The sequence below is a fragment of the Leguminivora glycinivorella genome, chromosome 4, assembly GCF_023078275.1.
Source record: "Leguminivora glycinivorella isolate SPB_JAAS2020 chromosome 4, LegGlyc_1.1, whole genome shotgun sequence".
Taxonomy (NCBI): domain Eukaryota; kingdom Metazoa; phylum Arthropoda; class Insecta; order Lepidoptera; family Tortricidae; genus Leguminivora; species Leguminivora glycinivorella.
In genome coordinates this window covers 1,704,174-1,722,776 of record NC_062974.1, presented here as the reverse complement: position 1 = coordinate 1,722,776, position 18,603 = coordinate 1,704,174, and the positions used below count along the sequence as shown (strand labels likewise).

The 18,603-nt window shown below is 37.9% G+C and overlaps 1 protein-coding gene across 1 annotated transcript in view; it reads left to right on the top strand.

The window, feature by feature from the left end:
* Positions 1-10,282: 10,282 nt before the first annotated feature.
* Positions 10,283-18,603, top strand: part of LOC125225145 — a 59,041-nt gene continuing 50,720 nt past the window's right edge. Inside the window, exon 1 of the mRNA XM_048128717.1 lies at positions 10,283-10,345. The gene's annotated coding sequence lies outside the window, so the exon portion shown is untranslated. The remainder of the gene's footprint in view (positions 10,346-18,603) is intronic.

The window sequence follows — 18,603 nt, the reverse complement described above, 5'->3', positions numbered from 1 at the left end:
AATTTTATATCTTGTATATTTACAAGTCTCTGTACAAATTTAATTATTCATTGAGTTATTCAACAAAAGGCCCAAATGATAAAGACGAGGAAGATCGTTTTTATCCCCTTTGTTTAAATTTATTATATCCTCACGAATAAAGCTTAAAATATTTCTTTACTTCTTTCTGCGAGCAGGTACATTCTTTAAAAGTAGGCATAGAAAATATTACTTCTCTGTTTATGAAAAACATATCGTGGAAAATGTTTAAAATATATCGTTTTAATATCGAACTTCGATTATATGGAAGCGAATTTCGAGTTCGGATTGTTCGATGTTCGGCTTAAGCAGGTTTCCACGTGATATTCACTGATAAGCGAATGGTAAATATCAAATGATGTTTTGATCCGATAAGCTCATATAGGTTCCATAATTCACAATCACAAGGCAAAAATATCGGTATGAACGGGCCATTTTTTTCAAAGTTGTCCACCCCACTTTTTTTTTAATTTGGAAATTTTTATGTGGTTTCCACTCAGAATCGAGAGCTCTTTCAATCTTAATAGGAGAAAAAAGGTGTCCCAGGGTTTTTTTCCCATTCCGTTACCATTTTTTCATACATTTAACACTGACGACCGGTCTGGCTCAGTCGGTAGTGACCCTGCCTGCTGAGCCGCGGTCCTGGGTTCGAATCCCGGTAAGGGCATTTATTTGTGTGATGAGCACAGATATTTGTTCCTGAGTCATGGATGTTTTCTATGTATATAAGTATGTATTTATAATTTTATAATTTTAGAACAAAACGGGACTTAATCACGTAAACACTTACATTTATATTAGGCCCGACGTTTCGAACATCACATTATGTTCGTGGTCACGGGTAGACTGGCGAGGAATTGCATCAACATCTTCTAGCCGCGCGAGTTTCTCGAACTACCCGCACTTGTTCTTGATTAGATTGCCCCTCGGTGTTTTTTCACGCTTACATTTGCTAATCACTGGATTCCACGAAGAAGAAATTCCCTGTCCCTCATTTTGAAATTAGGAAGCATCGAAATTTCAACCAAAATGAGGGACAGGGAATTTCTTCTTCGTGGAATCCAGTGATTAGCAAATGTAAGCGTGAAAAAACACCGAGGGACACACCGGCTGATGTCGTGTGTTGTGTGTAGGCAAAGTGACAACCCTAGCGCAAAAGTGAATAATCAAGAACAAGTGCGGGTAGTTCGAGAAACTCGCGCGGCTAGAAGATGTTGATGCAATCCCTCGCCAGTCTACCCGTGACCACGAACATAATGTGATGTTCGAAACGTCGGGCCTAATATAAATGTAAGTGTTTACGCGATTAAGTCCCGTTTTGTTCTAAAATTATGAGTGCAAATCGTGTTAGGCTAAATCAATGTATGTATTTATCTATTTAAGTATGTATATCGTCGCTTAGCACTCATAGTACAAGCTTTGCTTAGTTTGGGGCTAAGTTGATCTGTGTAAGGTGTCCCCAATATTTATTTATTTTATTATTTATTTATAATTTCATAATTTTAGCGGTAACGGAATGGAAGGTCTGAAATATCAAATATGTATGGAAATCTTGGGACACTTTTTTTCTCCTATCAGGATCGAAAGACTGAGTAAATGTGATTCTGAGTAAATCGCGTAAAATATACCCATGTTACAAAAAAAGTGGGGTGGGCAACTTTGAAAAAAATGGTCCATCGGTGTAACATGACGGAACTGAAAGATTTTAACTACGCATTTCAGATACCCAGGAAATGAGAACAACAGAACAAATGAGATGATGATGTTGTTTCTCACTTAATGGTCTCACCGGAAGACCAGCGCTGGAAGTCGCCAGCAATATGCTGAGGTGAAGCCATTTCGTGGCACTTAATTACTATTTTATGTCAGTGTAAAACTGTTTATTATCTGTGTGCTTTCGAATAAAAATATTCTTTTCTATTCTATTCTATGAGACTGTAAAAGACCGTCAACACTTTGATCACTTTTCATTCATTCGTGAACAAATTTCAGAAAAGAGGAAGAAATATTTCCGTATTTTTCAGTTGCTCGTAAATGATAAAATAAATTGTCTAAACGTTGAGATCAAAAAGTTCCTCAAACATTTTCATTTGAATAAATATTATTCTAAGGTCCACCGTTATCTTTCCTTTTTCCATCTGGATTATTATGTTGCTTGACATTTTAAAACTTTAATTTATGAAATAAAACTATGGAAACGGATTAAATCGCGTATAATGAATTTAAAATACATCCCGACGTTTCGAACTCTTTACAGCGTTCGTGGTCAACGGGTGACTGAGGAAAAATTAAAATGTGCAAAAGCTACCCACATACAAGAAATATTAACGAACCATGACCACAAATAATATAGATTTCTAAGGCAGGTTCACACACTATTAATAAAGCTAGTTATACAATATTCAAAAAATTTACCATTACTATGTTAAAAATAATTAACCAATTAATCTACACAAAATTGACAAAGAACAAACTGCAAATGTCCAACACCATACAACACAAATGCCTCACAGCCTTCGTCGTGCTTGTTCCATTATCAGATGTACTACTGGATCCCAAGCCGGTGGTAAAGTAAAGCCATCCTCTCTATTAAAGTTTGGATATTTTTTGATCTCAATGGCCTCTCGCAACATTCTGGGTATATATCGCTTCTCCTTAGCAAGAACCAGAGGCTTGTCAAACTTTATAGCATGATTGACTTCATCCATGACATGTTCAGAGACTGCAGACCTTTGCCGACGGTGCTTGACATCCGCTATGTGTTCCATCACCCGTGTGGAAATGCTTCGTTTCGTCTGTCCCACATATGACAGGCCGCACTCACAGTCTAGCCTGTACACTCCCGCATTTTGTAGATTTAATCCGTTTCCATAGTTTTATTTCATGAGTAACTATCGCGGTAATCGAAGACAATATTAACTTTAATTTAGTTTAATTTATTCAACACACGTGTTCTTGAAACTGGTTCGTTTTATCTTAGTCTTAGCATGACATGCTGAATAGAGTTGCCATTTTGTCTTTCTATTATATTAATACTAGCTTTTGCCCGCGGCTTCGCTTGCGTTAGAAAGAGACAAAAAGTAGCCTATGTCACTCTCCATCCTTTCAACTATATCCACTTAAAAAATCACGTCAATTCGTCGCTCCGTTTTGCCGTGAAAGACGGACAAATAAACAGACACACACACTTTCCCATTTATAATATTATTAGTATGGATTACTCTTTGTGCTGAAAATAGCATAATTCTAAGATTACTAATGAATAGATCTGACAGGTTAAATACTAAGCGAGGCAATGACACTGAGTAGCCGAATATTTGTTTAATGAAGTTAGTAGCACCTTGAGCGTTGCGAATATTTCAAGGGTCAAACAAACTTTACCCTAAGTGAAAGGTTTTTTAACAAAAATATCAAATCCAAACTAAAATTAATTGAATAGGTATTGCACTCAAAATCATTCCTAAAGAAATACTTTTCACGTTTCAAAGTAATTCGTTTTTTAATCGAAGTTTAAAAGCAATTACAATTGTAGCAATGTCTGAGCCACCTATCTTTTCGAGCGTAAGGCACTGGTCCCACCGCGAGCTAGTAAGCTATGAGCTATCGGCTATAAAAACGAACAAAAGATAGTCGCTCCCGTGCAAATAAAAGAGACACGGCGATGTTTATAGTTACTCGCCCAGCGGTGAGCTATCAAAATCGCCGTGTCTCTTTTATTCGCACGGCAGTGCTTATCTTTTGTTCGTTTTTATAGCCGATAGCTCATAGAATAGAATAGAAGAAGAATAGAATATTTTTTTATTCGTAAGCACTTAACAACGACGATAACAATATAATATACACAAAAACGAAACGACACACAAACAAGTAACCATACACACAAAGGCTAACAGACAAAAGTGCCACGAAATGGTCTCATCTCAGCATGTTGCTGGCGACTTCCAACGCTGGTCTTCCGATGAGGCCATTCGGTGAAAACAATCACGACAGGTAACAATTTATGAATACAACACTAATAAAAATAAAAAATAGCAAAAAAGAAAGTATGCAAAAGACAACAAAGATTTATAACAGACATTACATTATTATAGCTTACTAGCTCGCGGTGGGACCAGTGCCTTAGTCTTCCTTGATTGAAATTGCGTTGGAGCAATTTAATTTAATAAAAACCGGCCAAGTGCGAGTCGGGCTCGCGCACAAAGGGTTCCGTAGCAGCAAATATTTAACCAAAATTACAGTTAAATCAACCTATCTCAAAAACTATAAGAGATACTTTGATCAAACCAAAAATCGTTGAAAGAGTTAATTAGCATGCATCACCTCTATTTTTTTTAGAATTTTATACCCCGTAGTTATAAAAATAGAGGGGGGGGACATACTTTTTACGACTTTGAGAGCTGATATCTCAAAAACCGTTCACTTTAAGAAAAATGTTTTTTAGAAAACTTTATATCATTTTAAAAGACCTTTCCATTGATACCCCACACGGGTATGTACATCGAAAAAAAATTTTCATCCCTCAGTTACATGTATGGGGGCCCCACCCCCAATTCTTTTTTTACTATTTAGTGTCATAATTTTGTAGCGGTTCATACAACACATATTCCCATCAAATTTCATCACTGTAGTACTTATAGTTTCCGAGTAAATCGGCTGTGACAGACGGACAGACGGACAGACGGACAGACGGACAGACGGACATGACGAAACTATAAGGGTTCCGTTTTTGCCATTTTGGCTACGGAACCCTAAAAACAGCGTTATTTGATGCAAAAATATTTAAAAGAAGTCTTTATAGAGAGGTTAACCGCCATCCATAAGTACTCACTAATATTATAAATGGGAAAGTGTGTGTGTCTGTTTGTTTGTCCGCCTTTCACGGCAAAACGGAGCGACGAATTGACGTTTTTTTTAAGTGGAGATAGTTGAAGGGACGGAGAGTGACATAGGCTACTTTGTCTCTTTCTAACGCGTGCGAAGCCGCGGGCAAAAGCTAGTAGTAGATAAATGATAAAATTGCAAGCATCATAGGCCTGCTGGAAGCAATAATCTATCAACATAAATACGCGATAAACGTGTCCGTTCGGGCACAGTATAATAAAGAGTACTATCGTACAGTATGGCCACTCCCGCTCCCCGCTGAAAGTGCCACCCACCCCCTCTCGATTACCTCACAGTTACCGCCTGTCAAAAATGCGAACAGTCGACCTGTCATATTACACTCATACAAGCATAGTACGCGTTCACCTACACGAGCTTAGACTGTATGCTAGGAACGCGCCTCTTTCATATATTTGATCGCCAGTGTCCGAGATGTGGTTCGGGCGAGAATCGTTCTCGATTGAAATTGCGAACGGCGGAACAATTGAATGCCTCCTGAAGCGTACGACACGTTTAAGGCCTCCTTGCAATATGTCGCGTGCGATTATCGAACCAATTTTAATAATTCTACTAGTTTATACCGTAGTCGCAAGCCATTCCGCAATTTTCGATTTCAACGCACGCGAAGCCGCGGGTAAAAGCTAGACGTCCATATGACGTCTATAATTTTAAGTTTCATGCATGAAGACGATACGGTAGGGGTCAATTCTCCATACAAACGCTCTCGACTATTTGGAGTTGGTTCCTGGTTGGCTCCTGGTTTTTGGAGTTGGTTTTTATCTGTGTCTGTGATTTTTATGATATTCTGCTTTTTAAAGTGCTTTTTAACTCTAGAGCCAATCAAAAATTTCCAAAAACGGTATTTTTCATTGTGGCGCAAAAAAGGTGTGATACTCAAGATTGGTAACAATTAACCAAAAAAGCTAAACGTTCCGACATAGATTATTTCATTGTTATTCAGATTCTCAAATTTCGTTCCGATTGATTAAGTTTTGAAGGAGGAAAGAGTCGAGAGCGGAACCTCGATTTTAAAGATTTTTTTTGAAATATCTTTTGACTGAGTTGTTCTTAATGGACAATTTTTTTCGATAAATCTAGTTAATAACACTTGTACATTTGACTAAAATTCCCAAGTTGAAAGGGGGGCTCCTTTCCATTTAAGCATTTTCGCTACCGTATCCTCTTAAATATGAATGTGATAAAATGTTTCATAGCTGGGCTACATCGAGCTACGGAGCTACGCGCCTACGGCGTAGACCCTCGTAGCAAATGGACCGTAGTTAAAAGATAAGATACTTTCACACACGTACTGTAAGAGGGTCTACAGCGATAAGTGGACATTCATATTTTTATGGTGCTCTTAGCTTTAAAAGCTGTAAAAAATAAAACAGGCGATATAGCTAAGTTGGCCAACTCTATAGTTGGCCAACTTAGCTATATCGCCTGTTCGCATGGGCCTATGCCCATTTCTCTAGCAACGGCCGTGGCTAAGGTGTTTGATGCGGTGCTCGATGCTGAGTTAGATAGATATATACAGATCAGTGATGCGCAGTTTGGTTTTCGACCCAAACTATCTACTGAAAGCGCAATACTTAGCCTCAAGCACACCGTTGAATATTATACCAATAGGAAGACGCCTGTATATGCATGTTTCCTGGACCTCTCCAAAGCGTTTGATCTTGTTAATTACAATCTACTGTGGGCCAAGTTAGAAACGTCCGGGGTCCCGAAGGACATCCTGCATATACTTAGGAGTTGGTACTTGTCTCAAGTTAATGTTGTCCGATGGGGCAAGGAAGTGTCGGAGGAGTACAGGTTGGAGTGCGGAGTGAGACAGGGTGGGAGATCATCTCCGAAGCTCTTCAACCTGTACGTCAACGCGCTCATCGAGGAACTGAGCAGCATGCATGTCGGCTGTCATATAAGTGGTGTCTGTATGAATAATATTAGTTATGCGGACGACATGGTGTTGCTCAGTCCCTCGCCTTGTGGACTTGAAATGTTGCTTAAAGTATGTGAGAGATATGCTTGTAATCATGGCCTCAGATATAATGCTCTCAAGAGTGAACTTATGGTTTTTAAATCAGGGTCAAAATGTCCATCTTTTGTACCACCATTGTATCTGAATGGGACACCCCTTAAAAGAGTGACTTGTGTCAAGTATCTTGGCCATATTGTAAATGAAAATCTGCGTGATGACGCAGACATAGATAGGGAGCGTAGGGCGCTGGCGATAAGGGCGAATATGATAGCACATAGGTTCAGAGGATGCACAGCGCAGGTGAAAATAACGCTTTTTAGAGCCTATTGTACTTCTCTGTATACTTGCAGCCTATGGGCTAACTATTCGCAAAGCTCGATCAGTGCTCTACGGGTCCAGTATAACAACGCCTTCAGAGTGCTGTTGCGGCTGCCACGCTTCTGTAGCGCGTCGGGTATGTTTGCGGACGCTCAAGTAGACGGTTTCTATGCCACATTAAGAAAGCGTGCCGCAGCAACGCGTAGCAGAGTGTTTGGCAGCAGCAACGGTATCCTGGGTGCGATAGCGGGCCGGCTTGATAGTCGCTATATGCAACACTGGTCGAACCTGCACCTCTCCCTAGCCAATTTTGAAAAATAGTATATAGTAATTAGGCACTAAGGAAATTAACATAGTGGTAGTATTAGGTGTAAGTATTAACCTTGTATGGATTTTGTGGTCCGAAATAAATGATTTTTATTTTTTTATTTTTTTTTATTTTATTTAGCTTTACTACATGGGCATTTTCGCGAGAACAATCCCTATTTATAATATACGTATGTATGTATCACCCAATTGTATTACTTAAGTCGCGCAATATGCCGTCCCGCACTCCTCGCTGGCTCCACAGAAAACCAGCGCCGTTGGCAACGCCTAGTCGTGCCAACTGCATTGCTGAGTGGAGACCATTTCAGCTTCACATATTCTCTTCATCTGTTTGTATTGTTTTCTTCTTCTAGATTTTATAATTGTTTCTTAGTACTTTATTTGTTATTATGTAATGCAATAATGTGTGTTGCCTGAATAAACATTATTCTATTCTATTCAATCACCAAAAATATTTTTTCCAGGGTAGGTAAATTTTATGTTTTTCCTACTCAGAATAACGAGACTTTACGATCTAGGTCAAAAAACAAGAGACGAAAAAGTGGTCCCAAAATGTTCTATTATTTTGCGTACTTTCCACTTTGTAACCGCTGTACAAGGTATTTGCAAAATGGTAACGAAGTGGAAAAATTCAATTTTAGAGTTTTTACCTAGTAGGATCGAACGGGCTCGTGATTCTGAGTAGGAAAAACATTAAATATACCTATTTTACAAAAAAAGTTTTTTTAAATGAAAATTAAATGAAATAAAATGATTTACTGTCAGACCACAGGTAAAAATATAAAAGATGTCAAAAATAATAATAATATTTTTACGTGATTACTGGTGGTGTATTTTTGAATCTTTTTTCGCGAAAATGCCCACATAGGTACAAGATTGTATAGAAATTGACAACCGGTCTGGCCTAGCCGGTCAGAAACACAAACAGTCGACCTGTCATATTTCACTCGTACAAGCATAGTACGCGTTCACCTACACGAGCTAAGACTGTGTGCTAGGAACGCGCCTCTTTCAATATATTTGATCGCCAGTGTCCGAGGTGTGCCGGTAGTGACTCTGCCTACCTATACCTACAGTATACAGTGTGTTCTAGTAACACACACAAGTGGGTTTTATTTTTTATTTAAGCCTGCATTAGTGTCCCACTGCTGGGCAAAGGCCTCCCCTCTCTTTAGGTTTTATTTAAATGAGCGTAATCTTACATGGTTATTTATTTGAATTAATCTACAAAATACATTCATTTAATTTGAATTCATCTGCAAAAATATTTAAACAAAAGTTAAATGTGTAAATACTAAGTAAGTACCTATTTGTTTTATTTTAAAATGTATTAACTTTTTTTCGAAAAAACGCATAAACCAGCCAATTTACACAAAGCGCTTAACGAAAGGCAACAGTTGCAATAAACCGATTTCCAATACCTAAAGCGAATGCAAGACACTTCCACGAATCTATACCAAAAACGACACAAGCGCCTTTAAATCGCATGGGACATAGTACGTTTTGGATCTAGGGCGTTTTGGGATGGTATTCCGTACGAAAAGTATAATTCCAATCAAATAGGAGCGTTGCATTCTTACGCATGCAAAGGTGTTTTGCGCGGTCGGAAGACACATAAAATAAGTATTTAAAGACATGTGATTGAAAGCAGTATTTATGAATATCTCAGTATTGAAATAGGCAATATTTGGATCAGTTACATTGCATTCGGCTAAATTGTAAAGACTCATGCAGTATTATATTTAAAGTATTTTCAATTAATATGCCCTTACCTAAGGTTTTTTACCAAAAACCTGTAATTTTATTATAGTAATTTAAGTTTCTTATATAATTATGTAAATATTTTCATGTAAATTTGATGTTGTTCATAATTTATTTGTGCTAATTTTTTTAACGATTATTAAAACTTTGATAACAAAAAAATATATATTATATAGGTGGGTGAATCAACTTTTTCTTGTTTGTTATTGCCATGGTTACGGTCCCCTGGGTCACCCTGGTTTTATGCAAAATTATGGTACTTAAACTATGCAAACCTGCAATCCTGCATGTAGAGTAGTGGCAAATTAAATAAAGGGGTTGGTGGCACCAGAAAACTGCATGTTTGCATAGTTTAAATAGCATTATTTTGCATATAATCAGGGTGACCCAGGGGACCGTAACCATAGCAATAACAAACAAGAAAAAGTTGATTCACTCAGGTAAGTACTATATTTTTATAAATTAAGTAAACCGAACTTATTTCACCGATAACATTCAGTTTGAACATCAGGGAAATATTTTACAAACTTCCATACAAAATTATAGCATTGTACATAAATTTAAATATTAATGTATAAAATTAGCAAAAAAGACTACCCAAACCAATCTAATCCAAATAAATTCCCTAACATCCTTCAGAATAGAGGCTTCCAACCGCGCCGATCGATCGGCGCGTTATGTAAACCCCCTCCCCTCCCCCCATTCACAGGTTCCAACCATTTTCTACGGAACCCCTCCACATTCTCACTCAAACTGAATTTAGACCCACTATAACCTGACCGTGACATCTTTACGATTTGTTTGAAATTGCAGCTCAAGACACTGTTTTCCAAAGAATAGAAAATACCAATATAAAGAGAGCTGTAGCCTAAAACATTTACTAAAAAAGTAGGGGTTAAAAAATACTGGCACATAACCTCAAATACAAGGTCACTAGTGAATTAACCCGTTCACTGCGCACCGTTCCGCGCAGAACGGGAACGCTCAGTTGTTTTCCCGGATTCTCCCGGAACGCACGCGTTCTGTGCCCGTTGTTTTCCAATGTTGTAGACAAACAAGGTAAGTGTTTGTAACGGCATGTTTGTGTGTGTGAATGCAATGGTTGTGGATTGGTGCGTAATTAATTATTAGATGAATTTAATTGGAAAAATATGATTATATGATTCATACGTTGGATTACAATGGAATGGGTTCAGGGAAAAGAGATTAGGTATATCTGATAAACCTTCTTTTAATTTTAGTACTTTAAATTGATTTAGATTTTTATGTTCAAGTGATTTAAGTGTACTGAATTATAATTTAAAAAATATCGGATACAAAAATAGTTATGTATACATATATGTAAATCACGGTAAAAGAAAAGTTTTGAAATTTTATTGTTAATCTACTGAGATTCACAAAAAATGTATTTGAAATTTTAATACTTACTGACAAATGCTCTTTATTATTTTCAATATAAATTTCTCCCACAGTTATTGTCAATGTAATGAAGAGTCTACTAATAAACCTCTTTGTTGGCGCGTTGATTGTTTATTATTATGGGAGACCGCCTTTAGTGACAAGTCATTTACCTCCCGGTAATATAAATAACATGTCTCGCTAGTAATTAATAAACTTACCAAAAACTCGGATATCTGAAACAATGAAAAATGTACGAGTATTAACAATGAAAATGCGAAATTTGTTTGTGTTGAATAAGGATTTCAGTTATTTTTTACACCGTTGCTAGCATATGAAACCATTATTTTCCCTAAAAACTCCACCATTATAGTAGCCTTTTAGCCATAAAACTACTTATGCGACTTTCAACTCGAAGGTCGCGAGTTAAAACCACGGTCCTTATAACAAAGACTCAAAACGTAGGACCGTTATAAGTATCCTTTAGTACCCACTAATATAACTTATATGGGTACATTTATTTACCAAATCCCTATTTGATGAAAAACTAAGAAATCGAACTCATTTTGTCTTCGGGTTGTCAGATAGTAATCACATTCATAATAATCTTACAAACCATTCCGACGTAGTTACGCAGAAATTGTCATTAAGTTTTAGACCTTGTATGAAAAACAAAAGTTTATCATTTCAATGACAATTTCAGATGGGTTGGAACGTTTCTGCGTAACTACGTCCCCTTATACCCGCTTCCAGGGTTAGTCCCTAGTCATACAATACAAGCTGTGGACAAAAACGAGACGCCACAAGAAAGGCGATAACTCCACTGAACAAAATTACGGATGTTCCCGGAAAAGGGTATTCGCAATATGCCCCAGGGAATAAATAATATGCGGCAGATTATATTCCCGCGGCGTGCCACATCATTAAACGGTACGTTTGGGTAACAGGATAACGCTGTGTTACGGAGACTCACAATTGTACAAGCCAAAACGAATTAGCAAAATAAGCCATAAAATAATTGCGGATACCACGTACACTTTCATCGTGTCGAATGTAGCAAATGTTTTTTAACACAAAAATAGACATTTTGGAAGAATAGAAATTGGTCGATTGATAGAGAATGCCTTTTGGTATTAAGTTCGCCATTTGTGCATCTTTGTGTATATTTTTTGCAATAAAGTTTGAGTACCTAAATAAATACATTTCCTATTTACTGTTACAAAGAAAAGCCACGGACAGAGTGAGCGTGTTGACGAAAAAAGCTTGAATTGCTTATTTAAAGCCAATTTCTAAAATTGTAATAAACGTCAAAATTATGGACCTAATCTTTCAGAATCTAAAGTGACTTTTTGTTTGAAAGCTCCAATCCTGACACTAACAAATCCAAGCCATATCATAACCAGGCCTATTTTTTTGAAAATGTTTTAACCTTTCACTAACAGTGAACCGCCTGTCGACTTACTGTCTTTGAAAATACACAAAATTACGGGTATGTCTTTTCTGCGGCAGCAGTTCGGCTATGGACGTAGGGTCAGCGAATGGGTTAAAAGCAGAATAAGGCCACTTCCGAAACATATCTAATTAACTTAGTTAATTTTTAAGTTTTTGACTTTACAGTCATCGGCAATAACATCGCACAAAAAGAAGGCTGCAAAAATATCTGACACAGTCCTATTTCTAGGGCCATAAGAGTGTGTCAGATATTTATGCAGTATTATTTTTGTACGATGTTATTGCCGGTGACTGTACTAAATTTAGCCCATACTTGAGAGGCTTAATTTTCATTTCACGGGACACAAAATTCACCGAAAGGTACATTTTTTCTGCAATTGACCCAAAAGGCAATTTTAGCAGAGGCAGCTCACTCCGCGATTCTATCGCCGCCTACAAGTACATGTCGGCGGCCGCGAGTTCGCGGCCCATTCAGTGGTGACACGTGCGCTGTTGTGAAAATTAAAGGAGTGAGCCTTCTGTACTTGTACTATTATACAATAATTATATTCTTTCTATTAAAACCTTCCATTATTTTAAATACATTAATAGGTATGTTAATCACACCATTTACACCTGGTTAATTTTGGTGTAAGGTTTAACCACTTTTATTCGAACGACTTTAATGGCGATTTTATGGCCAGATTTTGGGAACAGTTAGCCTTAATTAAGGCTGAAACTCTTTGTTGGCTTCCCCCAAATATATTAACCAGTATAGTATATAGGTATACCCAGTAGGTAAACTAACTACCTATGAATATCTATTTAGGTTGTATATCTAATCATTGACTTGTACGAGTATCTTATCAAATAGAATTTAAAGAAACACAACCTCTCTTGCTAGTACATTATTTAGGCTGTGAATGCCATAATTGGCCGAAAATAATGAAAATTGAACGACAGTTCTAAAGTAAAATCCATAAACCTACGGACCAAATTGACAAGTAAGTGTGAACGAATGTTGCCACAGTTTGGCCAGTGTCGTTCTTATCGATATTAAAATTATGATTACATCGTGGATTTAAGGTGCACCCAGACGGGACAATGAAATTGGCAATTTGATCGGCTAATCAATATACCAACTTTTTCTGTGATTTCGACAGATCAAAAGGTCTGTAGACCGCTAATTAGAGATATTTTTTTTATTTCGAAGCAGCAATAATATTATTCGAAAATTATATAGATATTTATGACATACTTGCCATAGCGTGACAGATAATTGATTATCGTCGGACATGGTATTTTATTTTTTACCTACAGGCTCGGAAACCTTTTTATGTTTTAAAAGTAGTGGGTAAAAATGCGTGGCATCCATCCACTACCTCAAAGATACATAGAACAAACCAAAATGTGTACCTCTTATTTGAAACCAATATACTTATTCTTGATTTAAACTTGTCTGTTGTATGTACTTTACAACTTGTCGATATATTGTTATCGACATATACCCTTCCCTATTTTAATTTTGCTGTTCCTGGTATCATTTTACCTGTCAGTCATTTGTCAATTTAGTCCGTAGGATTATGAATTTTACTTTAGTAGGCAAGACACTTATTGCTGATCTTTTTTTTTTTAAGTGAAATGTACATGTACCAGGTGTTTCTAAAACTTAATGAAAATGTCTAGGTTGTCGAAATATTAGCACTTTTTTCTTTACGTTTTATAAATCTCAAAAACCTTGACATTCTCAATGCGGTCAAATTCACTTAATAGCTAATTAATGTTGTGGCATTAGTTTTAGGGACACCCGGTATAGTTTTAAATAGGTAAATATATGTTATTTTTAATATTACTTGTTAATTTGCGTAAGTCTACTGTGGGTTTTACCCAACTGAGTTTTAATGACGCTTTAGCGAGATTTTGGACACAGCTGCTCCTTAATTTTAAAGCGAGTCTTTATCGGTTTTCCGTGGTAATTTTCCCAATGGTCGGCTGTACTCGTAGTACCTAATTTAAGTACAGTGCCCTGTTTATCAAAAGTGAGCAAGCGACGAGCTATCGCTATCGGGTAATAGAAACGAACAAAAGACAGTCTCTCCCGTGTAAATAAAAGAGAGCGCGAGTTGAACTTTAAGGGCTGGTTTTTGAATCGCTAGATAAATAATATCTGTCAGATAAATGTTAGCTGCCATTGTCATTTATACGTGTGATGAAAAGGATAGTGATAACTTTATCTGGTAGATATATTTATCTGGCGACTGAAAAACCGACCTTTAATCGTTCTGTCTTTTATTTACTGTCTTTTAAAAAAAAAAATTAAAAAATTAAAAATATTTTATTAACCAAGAGAATTAGTTTAAAATACAATTTGCAATTAATCGACGACTCCCACACTAGGCTAAGCCTGTATCGTGGAAGTCAGCTACATGGTCGATTTGACCAGATAACAGCGGCTTAAGAAAAAATAAATACTAAGTGCATGCAAACTTACAAATATAAGTACCAATTACAATTAATATAAAATATAACGTTAGACTAAGAATGAAAATATCAAATGAAAACAGAGAGTTTCGTAACTAGTGATTTAGGTAGTGTGAGAGAGTGTGTAAGAATATGTATGGTGTGTGTGGGTGTGTGTGTGTGTGTGTGTGTGTGAGGGACGGACTCATTGTTAAAAATGTTTATTGTGTAAGACAGCATATTCTCTCAGAATCTTCGTAAGTTAAAGGCAGTAGGTATTTACGTAATAAGGATTTAGCTTTAGGGAGAGGGCAGCGTTTAATGTCACATCGTTTCAACACAGCGTTATAAATATAAGGGAAAATAAATGATTTAAAGCGTCTAGCGAACCTACTACGGACTCGAGGTACAGATGTTCTGAAGATACGTTGATTCAGCATGCTAGGGTAGGATGAGCAGTTTATTATCCGGCTATGCATGTAAACGGCAACTCGCAAGATAAAAAGTCTACGAACACTGAGAACTCCAGCCTCTCTGAAAAGGCTCTCTGTTGAAAATTGTCGCGGTTTGCGCAAGGATACCTTTAACACCGCTCTTTGAGCTCTTTCCAGAGTAATCAGGTTGGACTTACAGCAGCCTCCCCAAGCCAGGATACAGTAATTGAGTACCGGCTGGCACAGGGCCACGTATACCAATTTCAGCAAATGTTTGTCAGCGACATCTCTCAAGAACTTCATCGTATAGATGAGTTTCCGGACTCTGGCTGCAGCAACCGCTACATGTTTTTTAAAATTCAGATTTTCATCTAAGGTGACGCCTAGATATTTAACGTGGGTTGCTTTGTGTATGTATTTACAGCTACAGATTAAATTCTGAGGTGTCTGGTGAGCAAAGCAAGTTGAGCCGTGGATTTTTAATATATTCATTGGGACAGGAGGACGCGTCCGAATACTCTTGTGGAAGCACAGAAACTGTGTTTTGTCAGCGTTTAAAGTTAACAGGTTACGTTCAAGCCAGTTGGCAATTTCACGCATCCCAGATTCGGCTGCTGCTCCTGCATCCTGCCACGAGCTTCCACTGAACAGAATAGCTGTGTCATCGGCGTAACAAAGGATTTCGCTATTTCTAAGGCCTAGCGACATAATGTCGTTTATGTAGACTGTAAACAGCGTAGGACCTAAGATGCTGCCCTGTGGTACGCCAAATGAGACAGATTTCACGTCACTGTAATGAAGATTAACTTTTACGCGCTGATTTCTGCCCAGTAGATAGCTCGAGAACCAGTCAAGCGCTAGACCACGAATACCAAGCCGCTCTAGTTTTGCAATTAGGATGGGGATCGAAACCGTGTCGAAAGCCTTAGCTAAATCTAGAAAGACACCGACACAGCACCGACCCCCATCAAGAAGGGACGCAGCGGTGTCCGTTAAATACATTACTGCCTCTTCAGTGGACTTGCCCCGGCGAAATCCGTATTGGTGGCGCGATAATAGGTTATTGGATTCCAAAAAATGTACCAGTCGTTTATTTATTACTCGTTCTAGGAGCTTCGAGAAGACACCCAGCAGAGATATAGGGCGAAAATTGTTTGGAATATCTGAAGGGCCGCTTTTGTGTATAGGGACAACTGTCGCGGTCTTCCAAGCTTGGGGGAAAGGAACCCGACGATATACTTAAATTAAATATAGCTGCTAGTGGTTCTGCTATGGTTTCGCCAATTACTTTCACAAGACCATTACTAATGCCATCAAATCCTGGTGCGCTATCAACGTCGAGCTGTCTAATGAGGCCCAGAATTTCTTTAGAGTCTGTAGGTTTGATGAAAAATGAAGTAGGAGTTGTGCTGAGATATACTTTTTGAGCTAAAGATTCCTGGCTTTCATTCACTCTTTGCAGAATCGTATTTGCTAATTGAGAACCCACTTCCGAGAAAAAATTGTTACAAGCATTTAGGGCATCGACTGAGTTTGGCATGGAATTTAGGAGGTTTTCGGCTGCGGAGACTTTGACAGATTTGTGAGTGATGCGGTGTATAGCATTCCAGAGTTTTTTGGGCTCATTACGGTGTTCCAATAATTGTTTTTTGTCGTGCTCCAACTTTAATTTTCTTAGTAAGGAGATATAGAAGTTTCTATATCGTGTGTATATCAGTTTCTTCATTGCATTTTCAGGATCCTTACGAGCAGCTTGGTGGAGTTTGTCCCTATGTTTTGAACATTTAACCAACCCAGGGGTCATCCAGGGCTGATGAATGACTTTAGAGCGGCTGATGTGTGACTTTATAGAGCACTTAGATATAGCATTTGCTATTATAGTAGAGAACATCTCCACGCTAGATTCTAGATTTAAACTCGTTAAGATAGGAGACCAATCTGTATTTTGCAGCTCGATTCTTAGAGACTCATAGTCTGTTTTCAAAGTGGGAATCAATCTTTTGGTCGGTTTGATCATGTTAAGCGAAAGCCCTACCATAGTTACGTCATGATCTGTCAGATCTGCTGCACAGACAATTGACTCTGCATTAGATCTTGCGGGTACAAAGATATGATCAATGCAAGATTTTAGGTGAGTTATAGTGTTAATACTAGGGAGAAGTCCATGTTCCGCCAGCATGCAAAGATAGTCTGTACATTGGGAATTGGGCTGATCTGCGGCTAAAATGTCGATGTTAATATCGCCTGTTAAAACTAAGCAAGGACTACTATCATATGTATTCAACAATGAATCTAGTGATTGTGTAAATGCATCAAGATTTCGAAAACTAGGAGACCTATACACCGCCAATAATGTAAAACAGCCCGGGACCTGAGCAACAATACAGTTTGCGTCATCAATATTCGGCTCGGAAAAAATTGTTGACCATCTATTATTAATGTAAACGATTACACCGCCAGATTTGTTGATGATTTTACTAGAACAATGGGAGTTATAACCCTGCAGTTGGGGTACAGTAGAACTAGCGTTTATCCAACACTCACTAAAAACAACAACATCAAAGTCAATACCCAGTCGCTTTTTTACTACAAGAAAATTGTCGAAATTTTTATTAACGCTTCGTATATTTAAGCTAAGAATTTTTAGATTATATTTAGATAATATCTGCGAACAATCTTCAGGAAGAGAAATAGTATGGCATTTCAGTTCATACGTTTTATCGATGTTTTCTAATAGGTCTATTTTACACACAGAAAAACAATTTGGAGAGAGAAAGTAAACAGAAACCATGAGATTATAGCCATACTCAGAGAAGTTTGTATCTTTGGGATATATTTAAGGACAAACAATATTATTATAACAAATATAATCATTTGAGAAGTAAATTGACAGTTATTTTCCTCAGACTGCGCTGTCCGTTGTGTATATATATATGTAGATGTGTATTTGTGTGTTAGTTTCTGACTATGTAGGTCTGAGATATGATTATTAAAGTCTATTGTGCATGACAATGGATTATACAATATTTTAAATACTACGTACATCATCATATTAAGCACTAAAATACATCGGGTCCAGTTACAGAACACAAGGGATATTACTATTTTACAATTAACAATAAAGACTGTTTGTGCAGAAACGCTAATCCTAACACGGTAATTCCACGGTGCTAGGCCGCGGCCGGCCCGAAGCCGACGTGGTCTCGCTCGCCGCCTCAGGCGCCACTGGCGCCAGCGCCGCGAGGTCTGCCTCTGACCGGATGAGGATCGCGGGGCTCCTCGGGACGCGTCATGTTTTCTAACGAAGATGTTGCCGTTTCGCACCCAGCAATGTTTAAAATTGTGTTCTTTAGCAAACAGCCGCGCACCGCGAAATAACTGCCTGTTTGTCCCAGTCAGGCGCTCATTTACATATATTCTAGAATTCGAACCGCCGCGTCCAACAATATCTCCGCTCTTAATGTTTCGACGTACCTTTGCGTGTTTTAAGAAATCATCACGTTTGACTCGTCTGACGAAAGCCACGGCGATTGGACGCGGCAGCTTCGAATTTTGCGTAATTTCACTCGTTTCCGTATTTTGTGCCTGTCGCTT